At 36.6% G+C, this 26987-nt stretch overlaps 1 protein-coding gene across 2 annotated transcripts in view; it reads right to left on the bottom strand.

Annotated features, from left to right (window-relative positions):
• The window catches only part of raraa (retinoic acid receptor, alpha a), a 202946-nt gene extending 176442 nt beyond the window's left edge, over positions 1-26504 (bottom strand). For both annotated transcript variants that reach the window (XM_073828113.1, XM_073828114.1), the window contains exon 1: positions 26314-26504. The gene's annotated coding sequence lies outside the window, so the exon portion shown is untranslated. The remainder of the gene's footprint in view (positions 1-26313) is intronic.
• Positions 26505-26987: the final 483 nt, after the last annotated feature.

Genomic DNA, 26987 nt, shown 5'->3' with positions numbered 1-26987 from the left:
AAAAGCCTATAATTGTATGTCATAGCAATTTTAAGCAAATTTTAAGCTCTATATAAGCAAAATATAAATAGAAATAAACTGTGAACTGTCAAGTTCGGTATCTTTCACACTAAACAACTCTATTGTGTATCATGGTGTTGCTTTGGTTTGCACATTACATGACGGGTTCGGTGACTGGGGGTCACACATTACACATTCACCAGGTGGAATCCTCAACAGTCTCATTTACAAGACAAATACACAAGAAGCAATACAGGGAAATATGTAAGATTACAACTCCTCCCCCTGGAATTTCCATTGCACTGTATCTTGCTCTCTCATTGGCTGTAGGTTTTCTCCAATGTAATTTCCAGTCAAAGCACATTTCACACTGCATGTTGCAGAGGTGCGGACAGATCCAGATATTAAGCCTGCTAAATATTTCTTAGGCAACAGCGCCACATCAACACTTCTCTCAAAATGTATCTTTGATAATTTACCCTAATATAGGGTAAACTATTAAATTGAGGCTCATTCACGAGTGATGATCACATAGGGTGACCCTGTGAGTATCAATTTGCCTCAATTTTTTTTGTCTTTTGTCTGCAATCTCCAGAAAAATGTTGGTGAAAATCAAGCCGAAAATTGTGTAGTGCATAACCAACATTAGTGCTACTGAAGAGGCAATTTCTGACTGGAAAAAAAAAAAAAAAAAACTAATTTAAATACTGCCTTTAAAAATATGTAAAAGTGACGCAAAGTCTAGATATAAAGTGTAAGTAAAGTAAGTGTAAGTGTATTTTTCCTGTAGTGTCTTGCATACAACTCTGACATATATATATATATATATATATATATATATATATATATAATCAGTTTTTTTTTCAGGCACTGGTCAATTTTGAGACTAGTGGTTCAGTGGTTCAAACACATTTTAGTGTTTATTACACTTTTCTTGTATCTTGTGTCTTACACTTTATATCTAGACTTTGCGTCACTTTTACATATTTTTAAAGGTAGCATTAAAATTAGTTTTTTTTTTCCATTCAGAAATCGACTCTTCAGTAGGACTAATGTTGGGTATATATATATATATATATATATATATATACACTATATTGCCAAAAGTATTTGCTCACCTGCCTTGACTCGCATATGAACATAAGTGACATCCTATTCCTAATCCATAGGGTTCAATATGACGTCGGTCCACCCTTTGCAGCAATAACAGCTTCAACTCTTCTGGGAAGGCTGTCCATAAGGTTTAGGAGTGTGTTTATGGGAATTTTTGACCAATCTTCCGGGAGCGCATTTGTGAGGTCACACACTGATGTTGGACAAGAAGGCCTGGCTCTCAGTCTCCACTCTAATTCATCCCAAAGGTGTTCTATCGGGTTGAGGTCAGGACTCTGTGCAGGCCAGTCAAGTTCATTCACACCAGACTCTGTCATCCATGTCTTTATGGACCTTGCTTTGTGAACTGGTGCATGGTCATGTTGGAAGAGGAAGGTGCCAGCTCCAAACTGTTCCCACAATGTTGGGAGCATGGAATTGTCCAAAATGTCTTGGTATGCTGAAGCATTCAGAGTTCCTTTCACTAAAACTAAGAGGCCAAGCCCAGCTCCTGAAAAACAACCCCACACCATAATCTCCCCTCCACCAAACTTTACACTTGGCACAATGCAGTCAGACAAGTACTGTTCTCCTGGCAACCGCCAAACCCAGACTCGACCATCAGATTGCCAGATGGAGAAGCGCGATTCGTCACTCCAGAGAACGTGTCTCCACTGCTCTAGAGTCCAGTGGCGGCATTCTTTACACCACTGCATCCGACGCTTTGCATTGCACTTGGTGATATATGGCCTGGATGCAGCTGCTCGGCCAAGGAAACCCATTCCATGAAGATCTCCGCGCACTGTTCTTGAGCTAATCTGAAGGCCACATGAAGTTTGGAGGTCTGTAGCAATTGACTCTGCAGAAAGTTGGCGACCTCTTCACACTATGCGCCTCAGCATCCGCTGACCGCGCTCCATCAGTTTACGTGGCCTACCACTTCGTGGCTGAGTTGCTGTCATTCCCAAATGCTTCCAGGTTCTTATAATACAGCTGACAGGTGACTGTGGAATATGTAGGAGCGAGGAAATTTCACGACTCGACTTGATGCACAGGTGGCATCCGATCACAGTTCCACGCTGGAATTCACTGAGCTCCTGAGAGCGACCCATTCTTTCACAAATGTTTGTAAAAACAGTCTGCATACCTAGGTGCTTGATTTTATACACCTGTGGCCATGGAAGTGACTGGAACATCTGAATCTGATTAGTTGGATGGGTAAGCGAATACTTTTGACAATATAGTGTATGTATATATATATGTGACCCTGGACCACAAAACCAGTCTTAAGTAGCAAGGGTATATTTGTAGCAAATAGACAAAAATACATTGTATGGGTCAAAATTATGCCAAAGATAATTAGGATATTAAGTAAAGATCATGTTCCATGAAGATATTTTGTAAATTTCCTACCATAAATATATCAAAACATAGTTTTTTATTAGTAATGTACATGACTAAAAACTTAATTTGGACAACTTTAAAGTTATTTTTTATTATTATTATTATTTTACTGGTATATACGATAATAAATCTAATAACATGGATAATCGAATTAACTAATTAAATATTTCAAATAATAAAATGGTATGTCATCCCATTTGATTGTTCCTTTTTAATATGGAACTTGATGGAATTCAAAATATTATTTATGGGTCATTCTATGGAAATGTAAATTTTTCTGTCCTTAGCCTTTATAGAAATATTACACTTGAAAAACACGTTAGAGTCACAATTTCTATAGATTTTAAAATAAATAATAATAATAATATGTTATTGAACAATTACACGTTATTGAGCCATCAATGTGGCAATATTTGTTTTTTTAAGAAATTATATAGAATTCCAAGCACCACGAAATTGCTCGTCCCTACAGCCATGTACAGAGGGAAAGTATTCTGAAATCAAAAACAGGTTTTTCTACCATTTAAAACACAATAATGTATTCCTAACTATTAATTATATGATGTAAATGGCATTAAACTAAATAACATAAAACTAAATGCTGAATAAATATAAAATACAAGTAGTGTAATACAATAAAAGTAGTGGTCCTTTGGAGTTGTGTCACTGGTGTTACAGTTTATCAAAAATTGTTTATTTTGAAATAAAAATCACACTAATGACATCACTTGACTTCCTTCTTCCTATTTCCTAATGATTTATGAAAAAGGCCCATGTTAGTGTCACAAGGATGGTCTGAGACGAGCGGATCCATTCGCAGCATTTATTAGATAAGACAAAACAAAACAAACACACAGGGGCAGGCAGAAATCGTAGTCAAAACACAGGCAGAAAGGTCGGGGCTGGCAGCGAGAATCAAACACGGGAGGGAGTCCAAGAATTAAAACACGGGAAAACAAACACAGGAAGAAATGCTCAGAAATGCAGCCGGGGCAATACAAGACTTCGCGAAGAAGCTGAGTGTGAGAGTGGCTTAAATGCAGTCCTAGAAATGAGGTGCAGGTGTGAGCGGTAATCAGTGCAGTGAGAAACAAGGAGCAGGTGAATGCAGTGATTAGTGCAGTGGCTTGTGGGGAATGAAGTCCATGATGTGTAGTGCAAGAGTTTATGATGACAGGACGACTCAATTCGTGACAGTTAGGTTTACTGTCTCTTTTCAGTTATCAGAAATTATCTCATTTATCTCATGATTTCATATGAAGCTTTCAGTTGAAGTCACCGGTGTGACCTACTTTATTGTAAGGGAATTGTAAAAATAAAATAAAAAAAATAATAAAAAAAAAAACAGAATAGAATACAAATGGATTAAACTTAATTTAGTGAATATATGATTGATAACATGTGGTTATAATATATAATAATATTTCATTAAAAACTTTAATATTGCCAAAGAAAGTAACACCAGTGACAAAAAAATGTGACCTTAAAATATTTGCACAAAAAAGACTCATCAAAAAAATCATCAAGCTATCATGTATATGTATTCATAAAGTCAAAATGTAAGTGTAGTTTATTTAAGTGTTAGATAATAAAATAATAATTTAAGACATCTTGCCATACCAGAAACTGACATTTCTGAAGAATGACCCTGGTGTCAGTGCAAAAAACACTTTATTATTTAACACTTCAGTTAAAAACTAAAATTTTAATACTTTTATTACTAATAAAAACAGCTCATACACACACTTGACCATGCTTCAGTTGTTCTTCCTGCTGATAGCTGTGGAAATGTATTATGGTATAAATGGTGTGACAAAATCTCTAGAGGTTAACACCTTTCTAACAGTGATGTTATATTCCATCATCAAACCCCCTACCCTAGCTGCAATAAGTCAGAAACGGTTTATAAGAATGGAAATGCATGCTGTTCCGGCAGGAGAGAGATGAATCGATACCCAGGGAGTCAAATAGACACTAGACGAATAGACAGACAGACGATTTCTCGCAACCATGAAGGCCAGATATCAGGTGGGCCTATTGTCTTGTGCTTGAGACAGTCCTGATGAGCTGTTGACAGGGAGAGAGACTCAGCTGGAGAAAATCATTCCCGCCGGAGCAACGGGAGCGAGAATCCTGCCACGCATCTGTAATAGTCTTCATGACTCGAGGCCTCCACAGGAGAGAGCTGCCTGTGCTGTATTTTGCTAACTTTGCTGCTGACTTGCAAGTCTGGAAAGTAGAGCGAAATACAACAGATTGTGCTGTGCGTTCCAGCGGCACGGCATATCAGAGGGAATTCTGCTTTCTGTTTCAGAGCGGCACTAAAGAGACTGAAGAAACAGACTCTGGCACAGACAGAGAAAGTCGGTTTTAAATATTCCATGTTCTGGTGCATTCAGGAGAGAGAAAAACCCACGCAGCTCGCTCTGTAATCTCAGACAGAATGGGGCGCTCGGGAGGGACTCTATTACACAACCCAAAGCCAAAGTCCATTTCAGAACATTAAGATGAAGTTTCTTTCCTAACGAGACCCACTACGCCACACCCTTCGTTTTTCAGTGCATCGTGATTTCACACTTGAAGTTATTAAGAACAGACTCTTATTCCCCCTCAGAAAAGAGCGTAACACCACAATAAGAGGCAAATCTCCAGCCCCCCGCTGAACAAACAAATGGAGATTTGTCAAGCTCTGATTCTTTCATTATGGGGTGGGTTGGTTGAGGCAGCTAAGCTGTGTGAGATGGCTCAATTGGTTTCATGTGACTCTTGCTGTTGAGGTGCTGGGGGATTTGATAGTAAACGGCTACGTACACGCCACGGCTAAATACAACGCTCACTTTTCTTATTGCTCAATACCATTCTGTTAGGTTATTTACAGTAATGAAAACAATCAAATCACTCTAGGAACAAAAGCTGTTTCATTAAATCTGTTTAGTGTGTTCAGAACAAAGCAAACACATTTTGGCTGTACACAAACTGAACGATAATTTAGGGGATTCAAAACTGATCTAGGGTTTAATTAAAATACAGTTCACACTACATATTCTGTAAACACTTTTAGTAATAACTACATTATATATATGCTGTTATATATGCATTACATATATTTTATTTACATCAAACCATAGTGAATTTCCCTAGAGATTTCTACAATAATTTAGGGGATTTACTCCCATTTACTACCATTGTCCCTCTTTTTCTGATGATATGCACTGAGTACATAGTTATTTTGGAGGATTTTCAACGCATTCCTGAAAAACGAATCTCTGTGTTGTGTACACAGTCAAACCAAACAACTACAGTATTAATGCAATTACATAATTTATAGTTAGGTAAACTGTTGTTCATGCAAATGTTGTTGTCATTACTAAAACTTGCAGTATGTCTGTTTTCGCATGTGTTAATTGTATTGAATGTACACTTGTAGTGTACTTCAAATCCTATAAGTAAATTAAAAAAACTGTAGTTGCTAATAATACAATATTAATGAAATAAAAGGCCATTTGAGAGTATACCTTCATGACTAAGTTCACTTACATAAAGTACACTCTTAAAAATAAAGGTGCTTCAAAAGGTTCTTCAAGCGATGCCTTAGAAGAACCATTTTTGGTTTCACAAAGAACCATTTAGTCAAAGGTTCTTTTTTACCTTTTTATAATCTGAAGAACCTTATTTGTCACAAAGAACCTTTTGTGAAACAGAAAGGTTCTTCAGATGTTAAAGGTTCTTTATGGAACCATTTAGACAAAAAGGTTCTTCTATGGCATTGTGAAGCACCTTTATTTTTAGGAGTGTACACTTACTTTTGAATCACAATCATAACGTTTTAATCATGTTTTGTTGTGCTTTAAAGTACACTTATTTAAATGTGATGATACTCACTATATTTTTAGGAATAAAATGTTACAGAAATCAGGTGACTGTTGTACGAATAAACTGTAATTTTGAGAAAATAGTCTTTAAAAATGTTCTTTAGCTTATTTGAAGTCTACAGATGAAATTAGACAAACTAACATATGAAAGCATATGTGAAGTACTTGATTATAATTTACATAATACACTTAAAATCCATATATTTTAAATGTACTAAATTGCAACTTTATCATTACAAATGTGTCTTTTGAAATGTATTTAATACATGACATACAAGATTTAATAGAAATTATTTTAAAATATACATTTAGCTGTCCATAAATACTTTGTAAGTACACATTTCAAAGATAATAGAAATAATATATAAATTAAATTTATATGAAATAATACTGCATGTTCCTTCATGCAAAATGAAGTCATAGGAACTAATAAGCAGTAGCTTTGAACATCTTATCAAAAGAAACATGTTCACTGTGTGATAATATACGGTAATGATATGACATGATATTTCAAAGAAATAATATATAAATAAAATCTATATAATCATGCACTTACTAAGTGGGTCAAAAAAGCACTTAAAATAATTTAAAAAATTTTAAATTCTTATCAATTTAAATAACAGAATTTCTTATCAATTTAAACTTATTTTAATTAAGTAAAATTCAGATATTACATTCAGTTCACTTTCAGTATAATATATTGTTTCAATAATAAGTACACTTTTCTAAAAAATGCTAAAGTGTCCTTCCTTGTCACAAGGGCCTGTCGCCCAGAAAACGGTCACCATTTATTTGCTGACAATTGTGGTCAGGCATCTACAGCTGGGCCTCTTCTGCAATGCCATGCAACACTCTTGCAATTTCTGGGGTCTAATTTTAGGGACCATTGGCACTGTTAGATGCTGCAAAGGAGAATAATTGGCCTCTTGGACATCTCAGAGAAATTCCTCATTCTGATTGGCCAAGTCTCAAACGCCAAGGGAGGACATTTCATTTTCTTTTCAACATGTGGGCCCGATAAATGCGATTCCATCCAAACTCAGTGAACATGTACAATGTTTCTTTTGATAAAATGATCAAAGCTTCTGCTTATTAGTTCATAAGACATCATTTTGCACAAAAGAACTCAGGATGGTGAAATATCTCCAGGCAAAGATTGTCAAAGCTAACTACAGTCCATAACCAGCTAAATAGTTCTCTGTGAGAAACAGAACAGCAAGAGCAGAAATCAAACCAAAGATATTATCGGAGAAATTTGATCAAAAAAGTATGTCTCAGAAACAGTATGACTCATATATACAAGACTCTAAAAGGCATGGCACTAAACTAAACAAACTAAAGAAAGTGTGAGTGGTCCTCGCTCATGTAAAACTGGTTATCGCGATCCAACCGAAAAAAAGAAAAAACTACTTTTGCATCAGCAGTGACATCCAAAAGCAGGGGTCACGGGAGAGGGTCAAAGGTCATAAATTTAACCTTCACAAGACATTTATCAGCCCTCCACAAACAAATAAACACAAAAACTTGCTGACAACAATTCAGCAACGTTATAACGTGAATGTGACTGGGAGCTAATGCAGACCTACTGCGGCCAGTTCCCTACAGTTATGTCTCTGTATATGGCAAAGGGGGGAAAGAAAATTAATAAGAACCTGCTGTTAGTGTCTCCAGTGGAAGAAAATGCCCAGCTTATATTAAACACAGTTAAGAGCTGCGTCATTGTGTGTTCTTTTCGATGATTGTGGTCTGGATTGAATCAGAAGTTCAAAACGCTGCCAATTACACTACTAAAGCTGGCAATTTACACGTGCAGAGTGGTTAAAATTATACACGGCTCAACATGCATTTTTCCAAAAAGAAAGCTGAAGGTTAAACTATATATAGTTGGCATTCAACACTTTTGGAAAGTTGACATGTCCTGCGGTGTGACATGCTATACTCAACAAAACATTTAAAATTAGGCATGGAGCTTTTATGACATTTCATGCTGCAAAGACTACATGGAATATTTGTACTTTCAGAAATGAATTTGTCACACCAAAAGACCATTTCAAATTAATTATATATATATGAATATATACACTTTCTCTTAATGTCCATGGAGCTGTTATGCATCAACTATTCATTTACGTAACATCAACAAGGGTTGCACTCTTCAGACCCTACAAAGCGAACAAATTCGTAAACAGACTTGTACAGAAGAGTTACAAAAGAGTTGTTTTGTAATAGTGATTCATATAACTGCAGTTGAATAATGTTATTGAAGAAAATGGTGACAAAAAGAGGCAGACCTCAACCCCCTCCACCAAGCATCTCAAGAACAATTTTACTGAAAGGTCCGTTTGTCTTAACGGAGCGATTACAGTATTCTCCTGGAGCATCAGCATTTATGAAGTCTTTACAGTATCAATTACAAACAACTTAAAATATTTGTGGCTGCCAAAAGCTCATGGGAGATTGTATTAGAACAATGAGCGTGAGAGGAGAGAACTGTTTGTGGTTTTATCCTGTGTCAGTTGAGTTATGATATATGGTTTGGGTTTGGATGTTCGGGACGTTGGCCAGAAGCTACCACATAAGACGCCGTTGTGCCCATGCTTCAAAAAAGTGGGTTGAGGCGAGAAAGATGCAAACCGCAGTTAACAATGTGGAGGATGATGTTCGCAGTGCAGTTTCAAAGAGGCGGACAACCCTCGCAAAACGCCACGGATACAACAAACACTGGGTGTGATCACAAGAAAACATCGCTTGAGACAAAGACTGACAGAAAAAGTAACACTTCTTGCATTGTGCGAAACTTTAACAGCAATTTGTCAGCATTGATTTGCAAATCTTCACGTGGGTTGCTATGGTTGCTTTTGGAAATGTGTGTCAGGCGCTACAGTTAATGGGAGTTTAAAAATGAATTATGGCAGGGAATTTGATGAAGGCGCTATTGAAAGCTGTGTTGTGGGAGTACCAAACATCAGGGAGTGATAAATTTCGTGACACATTTTCACATGAGCAGGCTCGCTTTACCGTGCGCTGATTGCGTTCCATTTAAAAGGAAATTGTTTTTAAAAAGCTCCCAGTGAAGGACGAAAAGACTTGCTCTGTAATTGAAAAACCCACGTCTCTTTCGCCAGGAATTTTTTGAAGGTTGATCCAGTTGGATTGTAACAAATGTCACCAGTAAGTATCATTATGTCCTTTACAGCTGCAGAAGACGGCCACAGTCTTTCTTTGGACTTCCCTTTTGGACATATTTTATTCCCGCTTCTTATGCTCCAATTAATTGGGTTAAAAATGGAAGGGGTGTAATATCCATTGACACACACACATGCGTCGTTAAAATCAGTTTGTGCATCTGAGACATTGTAACCATGGAGATGAGGCTATATTTTTCTCATGAAAATTAGCACTTTGACACTTCATCAGTTAATATTTAGAACACAAGGAGAATGGATTACTTTTTGAATTAGAATAAAAAAAACTCCAGCCAACTTTCCACACCTTAAGGCTAGAAATACACTACACGACTTTCGCACAGATTTTTGTCCAATTTTGCAGTCTGGACGAGTCGATTGCAAGTCAAATCCAGTCTGCAGATTTTGGCAGTCTGAGTTGACATATTTCACAGAAAAATGGGTGGTGTATGATGGGCACAAGCTTCGTTTTTTGAGTTTTAGACTTATTCGATGAATGTTTGGAAAAAAGTAACACTTTAGTTTAGGGAACAATTCTCACTATTAACTCATTGCTTATTAACATGTATATTACTAGCATATTGCCTGTTTAATAGTACTTACAAAGCACATATTAATGCCTTATTCTGCATGACTATATTTAGATCCCTTATATCCTACCCAATACCTAAACTTACCAACCACCTTACTATTAATATGCAGCAAATAAGGAATGTATTAAGATAAAAGTCAGAGGTAATAGTTAGTTAATAGTTAGAATTGGTTCCAAAAGTAAAAAACTGGAAAGTCTGGTAGTGTATTGTGTGATCCTCACTTGTTTGGAGTATGATCTTTATTTTTTCTCTGTAACTATTATCAAAATCACAAGGGCATGATTATAAAAGTTGATTATATTCAGATTATAAAAGTTGCACAGAGTATAGAGTCTAGCCTTAAGCCTTAATCAAATTCCTGACTAATCTCTCAGGAGAAAAAAAAGTACAAAAGCTTTCAATAGGTTATCCTTTTAGAAGCTACAAGTATATATCATTTAGGTACTAATCTGTAAATGTTAGGTAATAATTTTAATGTAGCTTTAATGTACAGTACTAAAGTACTACAGTACTAAAGAATTGAAAATTCAATTACCTTTAAACGTTGTCGTCACATATACAGATTCATATGCATGAGTTTTCTAATGCAGTCAGTTTCTCGGTAGCTCACGCGATTGCACTTGGGTGATAAAAAGCTACGGTACAAGCTCCAAGAAAATACGGTTTGACAAAACAGCTTAAATCTTCATGAGGAAGTGAAAATAACACGGCGGCATCACCAAATTTGTTTTTTTTTTTAACACTTTTGCATTTGTTAAAGGGGTCATATGATGCGGTTCTTATTTCTTTTGTCTTTGGAGTGTTACAAGCTGCTTGTGCATAGATAAGATCTGTAAAGTTGCAAAGCTTAAAGTCTTAAAACCAAAGAGATATTTATTATAAAAGTTAGGACTCAGCCGCACCTTCCTAAAGGTGAACGGCTCGTTCAAACACGCCCCCACTGGTCCACGTCATGGGGTGAGTAGATTTGCATAACACCGCCCATATGTATATGGAAAGAAAGAAGGTGCAACTTTTACCGGCTGTAGTATTGTTGCAGCCGCCATGTTGTGGAGACGCAGTGTGTTTTATTGCGAAAGTGAAAGTACTTTGTTTGGCCTTCCAAATGAGGGCACAACTAGAAATCAGTGGCTAAGTTATATTTACAACACTGTTCCAGAACAGTACAACGCAAATATTCGAGTGGGTGATTCACATTTAACGGAGGACTGTTTCCTGAACCTCGGAGAGCAGCTTACAATGCCAGCTGTACACAAAGGGTTAAGGCAATAAAGTGGGGCAATTCCAATGTTGCAAGTACAGTCTGCGCTTCTGACTGATGGCCTGCAAGTACGTTTTCATATTTAAAGAATTCAGTACTGACTATTCAAATGCGAGTTTTGAGCATTGTAGAGTAGTGCTTGTTGTTTCTCGTTCTATGATCGCAAATGCAGACATGGTGTTATGTTTACGTGGCGCGACGCAACGCTTAAAAAGACAGTATGAGTCATTATAATCAGTAGTTATGTCCCCACAGGATGCAACAAATGCCTCATTTATAATGGGTTTTATTGTTTCTGTCTCGTCACCCCGAGAAAGGGCATTGTAAGGGGCATAACATTTCTGGCCAATCACGACGCACCAGATAGCTGGCCAATCAGAGAACACCTCGGTTTCCATCAACGATGAGTTTTGTAAAAATCTAAGCCTTTCCGAAAGGCGAGGCAGAGAGGAGCAACAATAATGTATGCTATTTGGAAAATAATGTGTTTTTTAAACCTCAAACTGCATATACACATTGCATTACAACAAATACACAAAATAATGCTCTTTTTAGCAACATCATATGACCCCCTTTAACACTATCGGTTAGGTTTAGAGTTGGGTTTGGTGTAGGGGATATTTCCAACAACCATTAACCTTTAGCGACACTCCCCGGGTATTTGAATTCTGAACAGCTACAATCCGTATCTTAAGCAGCGTAATAAAAACGCTGAAATACGTGCCTGTACAAGCATAATAAAAACGTGCTAAGGTCACGTATTGAACGTGTGTTTTAGCGCCACTCTCTGGACATTTCACTTTAAAACGTTCAGTAAGGTACATAATTACAGTTTTGCAGAATTGTATGTACAGGCACGTATTTCCAATGAGGTTGGTTAGTCCTGCTATTTAGGTCTGTGGTTAGGCTCTAATTACCAAGAGTGCTAAGCTAATATTTAGTATAACAGCACTGGGATTTGCGATTGTTTGTGTCACTCCGCTTGTCTGTTTTCGTAGTGTTCTATGCCGAGGACCAAATTATGAGAGTTGTGAGGAGTGGAGTGGAAGCTAAGTGGAAGCTTTTTTTTGAAAGCCAGGGCATCTGTGTTTTCTTCCGCTCTTGAATATCTCAGAGTGTGGTTTCGCACATTAGCAACTGGGAAGATGAAACTGATGTCATTTAATTTCACTTATATACTCCATTGCAAAAAGTCTGTCAGTCTGAGTGTTCCTTGGCAGAATTGATAGTTTAGTTTCTTTTAGAACACATCTTTGTTGATGAATATACAACACACACACACACACATATATATATATATATATATATATATATATATATATATATATATATATTTGTTAAAACAATCACACTCCCAATATCACATATTATTACAGAGCTGCCTTTATCTATGTCTACCAAAATACTGGTGCATCCTTATAGGAACAACGAGTCTGGAAATAGGCTGAAATCACAAAGCACTGTATTTAACTCTCTTTGTCACTCTTTGTGTTGAGCTCCGTCCCTTCCATAATGTTCTGGATGTTGATGGGCCCTGCGGGGGCTCTATTCAGCTGCAGGCAGCTCCAATCCACACTCAATGAAGAGGAGGGGCAGCACACGGACGTGTTCTAATCACTGCTGCGATGACACCAAACAGAGAGCGGTGCTTCAGTCATTTACAGCGCCACATCTGTCTTGTTCTGCCCAATTTACTCACACAATTTCAATGAGACACTGGTGCTGGCATTCATCAATATGTTTTGAGGTGTCTATGGACCGAGTTTGTTTTCATTGGCTCCCTCGGCTTCCCGGTGCAATGAATCAATCACTGCACGAAGTCCCAATGTAGTTACGCAGTTGCACGCAACATAAAAGACACCGCAGGTTTGACAAGAACAACCAGTGACTTGAAAAATGGCAAGAGATGTATAAATAACTCATGTGTATTGGTAATTATGGGGAAATATTATTGGCCCGTGCCCAGACAGCTTTATGCGATACTTGTTTACCAAAATTTGCATATTACATGCATCTTCACTGAACACATCTGATTAATGTTGACTGATAATTGCCATCATATTATGGTTTCATTTGCATAGACAATAAAAAAGAGGCCATATGCTGAAATGCAAATGGAAATTAGCACTCCGAAACCTTCATAAAACAATGAAATTTATATAGAATGTAAAATGCACAGTCAGCCGATCATTACCACAAAATAAACACTGATGCATGCATAAATAATGTAATAAACAATTATCATATTTTATTTTTGATGTTTTGATGCTGCCAGTGTTGACAAGGGAACACTTCTATTTCAGTATAAACAATACTAATTATGATTGGTGAATAATGGAATGCTGAAGTCAGGTATATTTGTACAGTGACCACTAAACTGCATAACTAACCATTGTACCAATAATCAATTTTCTGTAGCTGTGTTTGGTTTATGTCTTTCGTGCTCTTTCTTCTCACATAAAATTAATAACTTGAACTCAAATCAATATTTCAAGTAAATTTATTTTATTTATTTATTTCTTTGGCAAGTAGCTGTGTAATATGCATAATAATGTACCATAGGCCATTAAAATAGCAGGTTGTTGCCTTGAGCAACTTTTAAAAATGGGCCTTTTTAGCTCTTTCTGAACATCTGCTTAAAAACTGCACTGGTAACTCATTAAATTAAATTTAAAACAACTGGTTTCTACCAACATTTCTGCAAAACTCAGAGTCCAAAACATACCAAACATCAAGTTTACCAGCTGACAGTAACAGTAAAACACTACAATTTTTTTCCACTTATTCCACATTTCTGTTGAGCTTATGAATGCAATATCCAATCAGAGGTGTTTTGATTCGTCACCACAGAGAACTCCGCAGTTGTTTTGCATGCAGCATTTATTGACTTCTGAATTCTCTCATCAGCTTAAACAGTTAGACACAGTTTCAGTGATTATAATCGGATGTTTTGGCGAAAGTGCACATTAGACTGAAGTCATGGACTGCTATAGTATTCTTTGCTTGCTTTATTAATAGAATATTCCCAGTTTGAATAACCATTTTGTTTTTCATGCTACTAAAATAAATACTCAAGTTAGCGAGTTACTAGTTACTTTTGATCATATGATCCAAAGTAACTAGTAACTTGCGTGAGTGTTTTTTTCATTGGATACTTTTTTTTACTTTTACTCAAGTAACTATTGCAATTATTATGTTTACTCTTACTTAAGTACTTGTAATTTTAACTGAGTACAGATTTTGGATAATCTACCCACCTCTATTGATGTGTTCTATATACTGTATGTGCAATGATCAAAGTTTATATGTGAATTAAAGGCACAATATTTTGAAGTTTAAAATAAGTTTTCGCCGCTAGAGGGCGCATATTCAAAGCAAACAAAAAACGAAGGCATAGTTTGATTGTAACGGAGAGACGAGGATGTGAAGCAGGCGGATCTAGACGCAAGCTTTTATTAAACAGAGACATGGTCATACACATGCAAGGGGTCGGACATGGCACAGCAGGTACAGTATAGGCAAGACACAAGAGTAAGCCGCTAAACAGACGAGGGTCGATCGGCGGCGAACATAATCCAAAGGGCTAGGCAAACGGGTAATCCAAACAGACAGTCCATAGAACAATCAAAGGGCAAACAGAGTCCGATACAGCAAGACGAAGGGTTAATCCAAACAGGCGAGAGATCCTAGGCAGGCAATGAAACAGACAAGACTATAATAGCCAGGCAGGGAATCAAGGCACGAATGACTAGACTAGATACAAGACTTAAGAAAACTAGGAAACTTAGAAACGGCTCCGCAATGTGCTAATGCTAGGAAAGCGTTAAACACAGACAATACTAGGCCACCAGAAAGAGGAAGTGCATGGCTTATAAGGAGTGTGTGATTGGTTGCAGCTGTGTGTAATCAGTGCAATGGAGGAAGGGAAATGTAGTCCGGGGTGACCTGCAACAGTCTGTGTAGTGTAAGAGTCAATATACTGTGAGGGTGACATCTGGTGGCGAGTGGACGGAAAACCACAGATGGGATTCGTGACATTGATACATTGATGGCATTGTGATTGTGTGTGGAATCATGGGAGTTGTAGTGTTCAATTCCCACAGTCGATGCAATCTGTTGGGATTGCAGAAATCATATCCATTGATGAGCTAATGTATTAAAGACTTATTAAGGTCACTTCAGTATGAAGCATGGTGGGGCTGAAAGTCGTGGAAGCAAAATGAGGTTGCTGGAGCAATTGCTAATGAATTTAAACATTCTTGGAAACATTTGGAACAATGTAAGTGCACACGTCAGCAAAATATATAACACTGTTCTAGTGGTTTTTGGATATTTTAATCAAAAAATTGTACCTTTAAAGACAAAATTATATGTGTCATCTTCTACAGCAATATGGATTATTTTACATACTTTTTGAAGCATGCAAATGTTGGTCATGTAAACTTTCAATAGACAGAAAAGATGAGAAAAAAAATGAAAAATATTTTTGAAATTTTGTTTTGAAAATGAATAAAAAAAGTTAACAATGACAGAATTTTGAGTGAACTAACCCTTGAACTTGTACTGAATCCAGTACTTTCCTTTAACAGCAGGACTTACAAAAAGTCCAACCCAACCACCAGCCTCAGTGCAACAACACATCCACATGACCTCTTAAGTGGGCAGCAGTTGTTCAGACTTCACTGGTCGGCAAAGCTAAGCACACCCATGTGTTTTTGACCGAGTGTGACTCCGTACGGCTGCCCAACCCATTGCAGAACACCACACGACTGACCGCAAGAATGAAGCCATGCTCCCTCCTGGACCAAAACTCAGCATGTGGAGCACGCTGGAATTCAGCGGTGCAAGCAACAGAAAAGAAACCAATAAAAAGAAGGAAAACAGTCAAACGCTTCACCATCCTGGAGGCTGTTTTATAGAGAGTGTGGCAAATTAGCACCAAATTGACAGGAAAGAAAACCTCTAATTGGTGTGGAATAGTAAAAGCTGTGAGAGTCGTGCATGGTGGTTTTATGCATTGTGTTAGTCAGGGGGAGGCCAGAGAGGGCAGGAAAGAGTTAATGTTACAGTGGCGCTGTACTGCAAGGCTCCACTCCAAATGAAATATCAACAGCATGTCCCATAGTGCTGAGCGAAGAGTGCGAGACAGGAAAGGAGCTAAAGAAGAGAGAAAGACGTAGAAAAACAAAAAATGGAGCAGTGCGATGGAAAAAAAGAAAACAGAGGGAAACAGAGAGAGACAGCACAAAAGATGATTTGGAGTGTGGGGTGATCTTAAGACCTGAAACATTGATCCTTCAGACATGGAACAAAATGTGTGGGACATTAAACTGGCTACTGATGTCTACTATGTCCAGGCTGAAGGATGGTCATTTAAAAAAATATTTCCTTGTTAACATTAGGGTTATCAAATACTGTATTTATGAAATCTTTAAAAGTTCAGCAGCTCATTGAAATAACCTCACACTACATTTTTGTCAAATACCAAAAACATACACTACCAGTCAATGGATTTTTAGGGTTTTTACCCTAAAATTGCTCACCAAGTCTGCATTTACTTTAACCAAAGTACAGCAAAACCATAAAATTTTTAAATATTTACTATTTACTGAATATATTTTAAAATGCAATTTATTTCTGTGATCAAAGCTAAATTATCAGCATCATTACTCTAGTCTTCAGTGTCACATGATCTTTCAGAAATTATTCTAATTTTCTAATATATAGAAATTAATACTTTTATTTAACAAGGATGCTTTAAATTCATCAAAAGTGATGATTTATAATGTTACAAATGACTTTCAGATAAATGCTGTTCTTCTGAACTTTCTATTCATCAAAGAAACCTGAAAAAAATTTACTCAGCTGTTTTTAACATAATAATAATATTAATAAATGTTTTTTATTATAATACTTTATTATTCTAGAAAATTAGAATATTAGAATGATTTCTGAAGGATCATGTGACTGGAGTAACGATGCTAAAAATTCAGCTTTGAAATTACAGGAATAAATTACATTTTAATATATATTTAAATAGAAACCATTATTTTAAATAGTAAAAATATTTCAACTGATTTTACTGTTTTTGCTGTACTTTGGATCAAATAAATGCAGGCTTGGTGAGCAGAAGAGACATTAAACATTAAAAGTCTTACTGTTCAAAAACCTTTGACTGGTAACCTATATAATTCTTTGCAACTTCCATTCATTTTCAAACAAATTATGATTCCAGTGACAGATTATTGATTAGTGCAATTTATTGCATAACACTATTTTGTGACCTCAAACTATTTAATAATGTTTGCATAATTTGTAAACAAATACATTTCAATGTTTCCATTACATAACCAGGTCCATATGTATGACTTTTACAATGTAGTAAACTTGCTCAGAAGCTCACCTGGTACTGCAGTGCATTTGTGAAAAGAGCTCAAAAATTAGCAGAACCACACTAACATGGCATGGTTGCTACAGCAAAAGTGTTTTATCTACTTTATGATTGCTTTTTATAACACTATAGGTTTAGGTTTTAGTAAAGGTGGCACTTTATTATCAAACAATAGATTAACCTTTTAGTAGCACTCACTCAACTTAAACTTAAACAATAAGCAAACACAAACCTGACTCTCACTGGCCACTTCACATGGCTGCCAGACTGTTGCTTTCTGTTTAATAAGGTAGTTTATAGGCTAGAATAAGCTGTGAAGTGGACCAGACTTTATGCTAATAGTCAAAAGTCTGGGTATGTGAGACTATTTGCTCCTACCCACCATCAACCACTAACAACTGCCTGGGGAACATAAATACACCACCAATCATTACTTATAGCCAGATTATAGAGCTGACAGGCCTGCTGAGATTATGTCAGGGCAAGCTCTCACAGGCTGATGGGATAATATTAGACCGAAAGACAGCAAGCGAGAAAGAGAGAGAGAGAGAGAGAGAGAGAGAGAGAGAGAGAGAGAGAGAGAGAGAGAGAGAGAGAGAGAGAGAGAGAGAGAGAGAGAGAGAGAGAGAGAGACGCTAAGGCACAGCAGGGCAGATGGGTTTTAGGGCCTGGGTTTTCCTTGGCACTCTCAGCTCCATGTGTATCTGGTGAGGGTCTAAGCTCTGGAGATAGCGCTGAGGAAACTGATACTGGCAGCAAAGGGAGGGAGAGGGGAATTCTGCTGATCACAATAAGGCCTCTTTTCTCTGAAAATGTTATCAGGTTCAATTAGGGAAAGGACAGGCTTGGCTTTCTTTTTATAGTAGAGTGCCTAGGGCTGTGTGACATGTAATTACATCGTAATGTAACCTGAGAGCTTGTCTGCAGTTTACGGTCTGCTAGTTAATTACAGTGTGTATGATGTTACCATAATGTTTGAGTGTTTTACTGCACTGATATTGGTGATAATTTTAGTGTATTTTTTTCCTACTGAACAAGAATACAGTGGTTGCCGAATGCTGCTCACATTCTTGCCTAACGAATCAAACTCGCTCTTGAGGCCCACAATTTGGTCAGTGAGGGTGTATGGGAGCATGCATTGGGGACAATCTTAGACATTATGGTTTGATGTTCAGGTCAACATGAATCAAAGTAGACTCAATATACTTTTTTAATGCACATGATGTTCCACACAGAACTTTCCTTACTGTATGATTAAGTAACCAACCCAGTGATATAGTCCACATCTCCAGTGCTTTTTCTAAAAGTCGAAAAGTATTACTTAAACTTTGGTTTTTCCCATTTCCATGCATTTTTTGCTCCACCCTATTATATAAGTTTTGAACGTTTTCCAGAGTCACTTTTCCTGTAGGTCCAATAAAATATCTGTGGGAAACACCTATGATTAAAAATCCATATGAGGAGTCGTCTAATGCACAATACACCAGCTTTATCATCATATAATACATATTTCATGTAATACTTAAAAGTGTTAATAAAAAAATTCACAATGTACTTGTTTGTGAACTTAAGGATTTCATGTAATACTTAAAAGCAAAATCTGAATTATTTAAATTCATTCAGGAAACGAAAAAAAAAAACCCAGTCATTTTTTAGTGTGAAAGTGTTCTCCTACTTTACTGACCTAACTGTTCTCTCTCTCTTTCTCAACATCTACCTATTCTTTATCTTTCGCCAACTCTCTTTCTTTCTTGCTCTCATGAGCACAGGGATTCGTCTCGTCTGACACGTGGAGATTATCTAATACCATCAAAGGAAGCAGTAAGATAAAAACGATAGTGTTTTAAAATACGTGGAGTCAAGACTTAACCATTTCACTGTGTGTGTGAAGGTAAAGAACCTTAGTATTTCCAGAGAACCCTGCATAGAGCTGTCTATGCCTTCGTTCACTCCAGGCATCATAAGGGTTTAGGTTAGGTTTAGGTTCCCAGTTATTGCTACCATTCCTGCTTTCCCTCTGTCTCTCCACCTTTTCCCACACTCACATGCTCTCTAGAGGCACTGGATGCAGCATCATGGCTTCAGGCAGTAAAATCACCATAGCATTACCAGCTTTTACCACACAATTTGAATGCCCATCTTGCAAAATATCTGTGCATTCCACATTGTTTGCATGTTCGTCAAACCGACCATACTGCATTGGATACAGTATTCCTTGTGGTATACACTCTTGCATACACAAAATCTGCATACTGTATACAGTATACATACAATAGATTGCTGAAAAACACAAGCAGCTTACAGTATCATTGCTTTATCATCATGTAAGCATTATAACGTCACAAAAATGTAAACAGCTCTACATATAAAGTTGCATATTATATTTAACTTTATTTACATACATACAGTACCTACAATCATGTAAAATGATATTATACTATATAGCAAATTTCACCTGTCTAATTAGGGATTCAATCGGAAACATTGGCTCGCGCCGGACAAAAGATTTGTGCTTCAGATTCATCTGAAATTTTCGGGTATTTTGAATTTTTGAACCTACTTTTGCAAACTGGTCCTAGTTTTTTTGCTTGATCGGAACCAAAACAGTGCAGGATGATTCTTTAGAGAGTGAATATCAATCATGATCAAAAAAAACCTTCGCAAAGGGATGCCAAAACATTCGAAAGCGGGAGGGCTGTCTTCACTAAAACAGCTATAACTTTTAAAAGGAATGAGATATCTTCTCCAAACTCACAATGCGTATGTAAGAGCTGAATCTGAGGTCACATAAAAAAAGTCGCAGAGCTTTGCCATTTGGTGGTGCTATAAAAGGGAAAAAAACATACATACAAACAACGGCCATAACTATGCAAACGTTTGTCCTATCCACATCAAAATCTTGGTCCAAAGTGCCATAAGCATCTATAAGGACATCTGCGTATCTCAAAAAACAAGGCCACCATAGCCTGATGAACTTTGAGCACCTATTAGACAAGCTTAACAGAGGTTGATCAGAACGAAACTCGGTGGGCCTGTTTGACTCATGGCCATAAAGGTCTGTGAGAAATTTGAAAGAAATCGGCCACTGAGGGGTGTTATCGCATTTTTCAAGGGAGTAAACAATTGTATATTGCACGTTATTCATATCATATGATAGACCTCCTCTTTCTGAATGATTTTGCCTTCAGAACCACTGCTGTCAATTAAACCATTTGTTAAATGATTGAGAAAACGTAAAAAACCTAGAAAAAGTCCTAGGTTTTTCATGAAAGGGGGTTGTTTGGAAAAGGGGCCTGTCCAAATATACCCAAAAGCCTATAAAGCCTGAACAAAAACTTCACAAAACCCAGTGTGCGCATATGACAGGTAATTCTAAACAAGCATGCAAAGTTTGACGGAAATCGTACCACAGCTGGCACTATAACAGTAATATGCTTTTTATCATTGATTTAGGAGGTTACAGGCTTGCTAAATAATATGTAATGTCTTTTTCATATGTGCTTAAATGTCTTATAGCGCTTGAACACAAACTTTTATCACAAAATATAAACTTAATTATATATATTATATATTATATATATAATGTAGTACTAACACATCAACCTCTTGATTGCTTGTATTGTTAAAACATGTAGACTTAAGAAAGAAATGGAAGAAATGAATACTTTTATTCAGCAAGGTTGCATTAAATTGTTCAAAAGTGACAGAAAAGGCATATAATGTTACAAATGCTTTCTATTTCAGCTAAATGCTGTTATTTTTAACTTTCTATTAATCAAAGAATCCTAAAAAAAAGCAAACAACTGTTTGATACCACAATATTGATACTAAAAATAAATGTTTCCTGGAACAGCAAATTTGCATACTGAAATGATTTCTGAAAGGTGACACTGAACATCAAGGAAGACTGGAGTAATGATGCTGAAAATTCAGCTTTGCCAACACTGGAATAAATTGTGTTTTATAATATTTTCAAATCGAAAACATATTGTAAAAATATTTCACAATATTACTGTTTTTGCTGTATTTGGTATCAAATAAATAAACACATTTCTGTGGCATTAGTGACACCAAAGAAAATAGCAAAAACAGCAACTGGTTTCACACAGGTCCATTTGCTTTTGTTCAGACAAACAGGTAGTCCAGCCATTGGCTGAGACAGAAGTGGACAGGTTGGGCCACATATAGAAAACTGGGCAATGATTTGAAATGTCAGCAGTGTCTCCAGAAACTCCAGAAAAATGTTTGGCAAGTTGCATGTGCGCAGTCCGGTTGCATAACCTAGCATGTGTTCTTGCATCACTGCAGTAAAACTTCAGAATAGTACAGTTCAAATATCAGTGTCATTAAAACAGATGTTTTATTATTTAGGTAGCTAGCTGTAAATGTTGATAGTTCTGTTACAGCTAAAGACAGCTTTCCACAAACATACTTAACATAATGTAATGTAATATAATGCAAGGTCCAAGAGAAAAGAAAAGCTTCTTTGAACAATATTTCTATGTGATATAATAACTCCATTCTAAGAGCTATAATAAGGTTAATCAGGTCTAAACTGAAGCAGTTATACTCTATACTCTACAAAAAAAAGAAAGAAGCTCTGTTATATTACAGCCAAGCATACCGGATACACGTCTGATTTAATTTGCAAAACAATCTGGTCCATGCACCACGCAAAAACAACTGAAATAACATTTTCGAAAACAGAGCAATTGACATAATTAAATATCATTTGCCAGGAGATGTTGAGTCACTATCATGTTCTTAATGCCAGAATGCTTTTTCCTTCCCATGCTGACACTGGCCTTACTCATCGGTTAGAGAGGTCTAAGAACAAGTGGTCTCAGCTCATCAGGAGATGAAGAAAGAGCTGATTGTGCGTCATTTTGGAACGTCAAACAACGAAACACAAACAGTGAAATATTATAGCCATTATTACAACGCAGGGGCGTGTTTCCCGTTACATCTGTGTTGTACTGGACATTGTTTGCATTGGTGTTGTGTATCAACACACACAATACATAACAGCTGTTTAAGATTGAAATCATGGCCAAAACAACCAGCACACACAAGAGTTATTTGAAACGAGGTAAATACGATAGGTCTGAACTCACACACATACTTGACAACAGTGAACAGGGCACTGCATGTTAGAAGAGTGTATTGTACAATGACCTTGATTTAATTACCTGCAAGCTAACAGAGTTTGCATTAGTTATCTCCCCTAAAACTCTACAGAATAACATTTAGACTAAGGGGATAAATATAATAAATAAACCCCTGACAGTACAAAATTGGATTTGGGTATATATAATTATATGCAGACCCTTTGCAACAATAAGCAGTTTACAGTATATTGTGCCATCTACGTTCATAAAAAAACAAAGTTCTACTTTCATCTTGCCAGTATTGCTGAGTTTGTATTATCATTCTTTAAAATGACATTGTTGTGAGATATCTAAGCTGTTGCTTTCTCAGTAGCCTTGATTCAGGATACATTTTTGGTAAAGAGTTCTAAGTGACAAAGGCAATCATTCAGCCTAAAGATGAATCAGATTTTTACAATTATTATTATTTTGCCATAGTAACAGCAACTTCTCTGATTGGCAGTCCTTCAAAATTAGAGGATTGCAGTTGTTCACCGGGAATTCACCAATTACACTTGTCATCATCAAAGATGTAACCAAATGTTTAGTAGGGCCAGATGTAAATGCTTAAGAATCAATCAATAACAAACTCAACACAATGTCATGGTTATTTGTAATGTGAATTGGTGGCAAATTTGTATCAATTTCTTATTTGTGTGTTTTCACATGATCAGCTTACTCCTTACTGACAGTTAAGTTTAGGGTTGCGGTTAGGCGTGGACCTTCATGCTTACTCTTTTTTCCCTCCTAAAAATCCCACATTTCAATACAAATCACATTGTACAAATACATACTGAATCACCACCTCATGAGATTGGACTGGAGAAACCTACAGTGATCAACCACTAATCTGAATATTGAAGGGCATGTGCCAAGCTTACTGTCACCAATCAATCAATTAGTAAAACTATTAAAAGAAAAGTAAATAACAAAAAGATTCTGTAATTTTTTAATTTTCCTTAAAAACATGGTAGCCTATAGTGTTTTCACCACCCGTCATCAATCGGCCATTTTGGCGGCACTGAACATAAACAATGCCACTGAATCGAATAAACCTCGCAAATTCAGCTGATTATTGCTGCTGAAAATGATCAATTATTGTCATGTTTTGGGCTGTACTAGTTGGTCGGATCGGGGAAAAAAAACATTTAGAATACTATAGACTGCCAAATGTTATAGCAAATCAAGAAGAAGAGTGTAAAAACTGTCTGAGGAACAAAGGCCGTTTGTGGTTGGCCAAAATGAACCAGGATTTCCAGGGCAAGAATCTGAACAACATTTGTGTTTGTTCTTATCATTTCCAGTCAGTTATCTTAATTAATCCTGCTCGTATCTTACTAACTTTAGTTTTTCAAAATATTGCGCCCTTTCCTGCTTACTAAGTTTTCTATATGATTTAGCAGCTTCCATACATTTGTTTCTGTGTTTTAGACAGCATAAATTAGCAGAACAACATATTCAGTAGTACATTAACTGTCCAATCCATGCTGTTGTTTACATCCAAGGATCGACAATATGGCCGTGCATCCAGTATAAAAGCTTTGATTTTTTTTTATGATTTGAGTTCTAAGATGCTCCGTCTTCATTGGTAGTAGGTAAATATTCGTAATGACACCGCACAACAGAGGATTTTTGGACCAAAAATAATTAGCAACAAGCCTTGAATAAGGCCACACCCCCGATCGCTTGGGGGTGCAAACCGTGCTTAAAATCAGCCTTAAAATTGTCTAGTGTGCAGCAAGCTTAAAGGAGTAGTTCACTTTTAGAACAAAAATTGACAGATAATGTACTCACCCCCTTGTCATCCAAGATGTTTATGTCTTTCTTTCTTCAGTCGTAAAGAAATTGTTTTTTGCGGAAAACATTTCAGGATTTCTCTCCATATAATGGACTTCTATGGTGCCCGAGTTTGAACTTCCAAAATGCAGTTTAAATGAAGCTTCAAAGGGCTCTAAATGAACCATCTGAGGAAGAAGGGTCTTATCTAACAAAACAATCAATTATTTTCTAAAAACATTTACAAGTTATATACTTTTTAATCTCAAACACTTGTCTTGCCGAGGTAGACAAGACGAGCATTTGAGGTAAAAAAAAAAAGTATATAAATTGTCTTTTTTTTTTAGAAAATAACCCATCGTTTTGCTAGATAAGACCCTTCTTTCCTCGGCTGTGATCGTTTAGAGCCCTTTGAAGCTGCATTTTGGAAGTTCAAACTCAGGGGCACCATAGAAGTCCATTATATAGAGAAATCCTGAAATGTTTTACTCAAAAACATAATTCCCTTATGACTGAAGAAAGAAAGACATGAACATCTTGGAAGACAATGGGGTGAGTACATTATCTGTAAAATTTTGTTCTGAAAGTGAACTACTCCTTTAAGTGACCAAATTGTGACGTAAGTAAAAACCCTCTATTACAGTATTTTTTACTTTGTGCCATAGTACCAATTTATTATTTTTTTTTTAAGTAGGCTATGTAATTCAGGTTATGGTCATTCATTTCTATGAAATATGAAAATTTAATTTAACCATCTTTAAACATCACAGTACTATGCTACTGTTTTTTGTGGTGTGTAGTTTACCTAAGTAGCATTTAAAATTTGAGTATGCATATGCTGGTTAGGTATGTTTTGGCGCTGGGATGCTGATTTTAGCTGGTTTATGCTGGCCCTTTGCTGGTTCATGCTGGTCCTTGACCAGCATAAACCAGCAAAAGACCAGCATTTACCAGCAAAGGACCAGCATAAACCAGCAAAGGACCAGCATTAACCAGCTAAAACCAGCATCAAAACATACCTAACCAGCATATGCTGTTTTTTTCAGCAGGAAGAATGGATTTAAATATAAGTTTCCATGAGCATCTTTTATGCCAGAATTATGATTATAATATTAAGGTTCTAAACATTTGCGATTTTCCCTAATCTGTCAAAAACGACGATGTTTTACTCTTGTATTTCAACTTTCAGTAAAATGATTGGTGACTGAATGTTCACTTCAAAACTTAAAACAGTGGGAACAACAGCAAGGCTATCAGCATATTAAAACAAGCTAATAAAATATTGTCAAAGTAATGATACACAATGACGTTAAAACCTACAAATCTGCCTACCCTGACAGCATGTATGTGCGGTATTTAGGCAATGCCTCAAAATGCTGTCTAAGTACAGTATGTGGCTTAGTTCAAGAGGATTTGAGACGCTGCCCATATTATTCAGCACTATCGGGGCTGTTCGTGCAAAACAACTTGCAAAGTTAATCTCGCAGTGTCATGCTGCATATTTAATCCCTATAACTAAAACATCTCTAGCATGTGTCATCTTCGGTAGTTGTTTAACGAAGGTGAGAGAGTAAATGATCTTGAATAAATACCTGAACCTGTTGACTCCGCCCCCGCTGCTGCTCACCGCCTCAACTCCTGCCGCGCAGTTTAATCAGAACGATGCTGCAGTAAAGTTCCCGTCCGCTCAAGAAAAGAGCAATAAGCGCGTCATTAGGAGCCTTCAGATGTGTTTTAGCAAAAGTTGAGAAAGAACCCCGTATGAGGCAGCGGCCATTGGGGAGTCATGTGTGCAGTGTGTGTGTATGTGTGTGTGTGAAACCCAACACGAGTAAATGAACCCGCCCCGTTTCCTCAAAGTCCCGTTAACTCTATCATCTCCATCTTTGACAGTCTGTATCACTGCCTGTGCTTCTGATAAAGCAACATAGTGTGACTTTCAATAATTATATCAACAGACGTTATATGATATACAGTCAAACTAAAAATTGATTCAGACACCTTTAACATATTTCTCACATTATCACTTCTTCGCTATAGTAATAAAATACCAGACTTAAACTCTGTCAGAACAAATTCATCTTGATAATGTCAAATAACTTTGGTAGAAAGATATGTAATGAATTAGATTGAATAGCTGTCACCTGTTAGATAAGTAAACAATTAAATTTAGGTCAACTAATTACCAAGCAGTGCTTAATTTTGTTCAGTCTGTCCTGTAAAAAGGTCGCATTAGCAAAAAAAAAAAAAAAAAAAAACACTTAAG

Source organism: Garra rufa, chromosome 22 (assembly GCF_049309525.1).
Source record: "Garra rufa chromosome 22, GarRuf1.0, whole genome shotgun sequence".
Taxonomy (NCBI): domain Eukaryota; kingdom Metazoa; phylum Chordata; class Actinopteri; order Cypriniformes; family Cyprinidae; genus Garra; species Garra rufa.
Note: the sequence above shows the minus strand (reverse complement) of the source record. Positions and strands in the feature narration are given on the sequence as shown.